Source organism: Takifugu flavidus, unplaced genomic scaffold (genome assembly GCF_003711565.1).
Source record: "Takifugu flavidus isolate HTHZ2018 unplaced genomic scaffold, ASM371156v2 ctg942, whole genome shotgun sequence".
NCBI classification, from domain to species: Eukaryota; Metazoa; Chordata; class Actinopteri; order Tetraodontiformes; family Tetraodontidae; genus Takifugu; species Takifugu flavidus.
The window spans coordinates 5001-6849 of NW_026622552.1; the positions used below are offsets into that span (position 1 = coordinate 5001).

Here is a 1849-nt window from a genome sequence, read left to right on the forward strand (position 1 = left end):
GACGACACTGTGGGCGTGACCTCGACCTCTGACCTCACCGGGGCTCCTGCGGGCTGTGTCTCGGCTCGCTCCCCCCCCCAACATCTGCCCCCCCCCCCCCCCCCCCCCCCCCCCCGTCTGCTGTTCTGTTGATGTTGCTGCGTCTTGACCTCTGTGACCTTCAGCTCAGGTGGAAACTGCAGAATGTGGGCGGGGCTTTCACGGGTGCCCTGCTCACCTGTGATGTGTGAGCTGTTGCACCTTTACCTGGAACACGACGGTGAGGTGAACGAGGAGGGGGTGTGGAAATTAGACTGCTCTGTTACCATGGAGACCAGCCGACTGATGCTGGAGGTGTCCAATCAGCTTTGATCATGGTTGTGTTGACTTTGCTATAGAGTTGGGACCATTTTAGCTTCGTTGTGATGGCGAAAGATCGATGTGGTGTGTGTGTGTGTGTGTGTATGTGTGTGTGTGTGGGTCGACGTGTGTGTGTGTGGGTCGATTTGTGTGTGGGTCGAGGTGTGTGTGGTGTTGACGTGTGTTTGTGGGTCGAGGAGGTGTGTGTGGTAAGGTCAAGGTGTGTGTGTGTGTGGGTCGATGTGGTGTGGGTCGACGTGTGTGTGTGGGTCGAGGTGTGTGTGTGTGTTGAGACGTGTGTGTGTGTGTGGGTCGACGTGTGTGTGTGGGTCGATATGTGTGTGTGGGTCGAGGTGTGTTGGTCGACGTATGTCTGTGTGGGTCGAGGTGTGTGTGTGTGTCGACGTGTGTGTGTGTGTGTGTGTGGGTCGATGGTCACGATTCACTCCTGAAGGTTCTGATGATGTGGGAGGAGGAAGAGGTGGAACCAGATTTATATCAGATAAATCTGAAAGTCGGAGGAAGCTGAAGGGAAGTTTCCGGAACTTGGAAGGAAGGAAGATCTGTAATTAAGAGAAATATAGACGTGAAGGAATCACCCCTTCATCCTTTGATGTGTGTGAAATCAGCTTTTATTCAGCTTGTTCTCCAGCACTTTCGGGGGTGTCTCCCACCTGGACACCAGATGGCGCTATTTGACTTTACCATAAACAAGAAACTCAGATATTTTGGTTTATTGTTGGTACTGGCTGAAGTGGTCATTTCTCGGTGGATTTCCAGCCTCGAATTTAGCTGCTTTCAATGTTTGCACAAAGCAAAATTTGTCATTATCAAGTGTTGATCCATAATAATATGAGGGACAACAAACAAAACGGGTCTTCTGAGATTTATGATCAGATTTGTGTTCTTGGGAGCTCAAATGAGCTTTTTGGGTTGTTGAATAGCTCCATTTTAAAAAGTTATATGGTTTATGTAACATCCCATTATACAGCATACAGTGTTCTATTTGGGGATTTTATATCAATGTGAGGACAGCGTGATTGCCGTCGCTTGCATGAGATAACTGTCAATGCAGCTTATAACCACGTGGTGGCGCTATTTCATTTATGTTCTCTACCGCTCCGTCTCTTATCATTGCATCCTCTTACTTTCCCCTTCGTCTCTCAAGTCCCTTCAAAAAGCCAAAATACATGTTTGGATGAGAACCATAACAGAGTAAAACCGTCTTCAGTCTGAAACCATTCACAACAAGCAGAAAGAGGTTGGTCTGTTTTTTTTCCCCCCATCTTAAATGCAGGGGGGGGGGGTTTACCCTCACAGACCAGGGTAATTTCCATATTGCAAAAGACAAACACAACAATTGCCCATACTCGAACCCCTGTTGGTTCAATTACCTAAAATGGAAGTCTGACTTCTGGCCTGTTAATGTCGCCAGGCATTTGTAATGTTGCATCAGACATCTTCAGATGGACGTGCCCCCCCCCCCCCCCCCCCCCCCACCTTTTTTCTG

At 48.8% G+C, this 1849-nt stretch overlaps 1 long non-coding RNA gene across 1 annotated transcript in view; it reads right to left on the minus strand.

Moving 5' to 3' along the window:
- LOC130521391 (uncharacterized) overlaps positions 1-440 on the minus strand; it is a 1299-nt gene extending 859 nt beyond the window's left edge. The window contains exon 1 of the long non-coding RNA XR_008949314.1: positions 1-440. This exon is cut by the window's left edge and continues 322 nt beyond it. This is a non-coding gene — a long non-coding RNA (uncharacterized LOC130521391).
- Between the last annotated feature and the right edge of the window lie 1409 nt (positions 441-1849).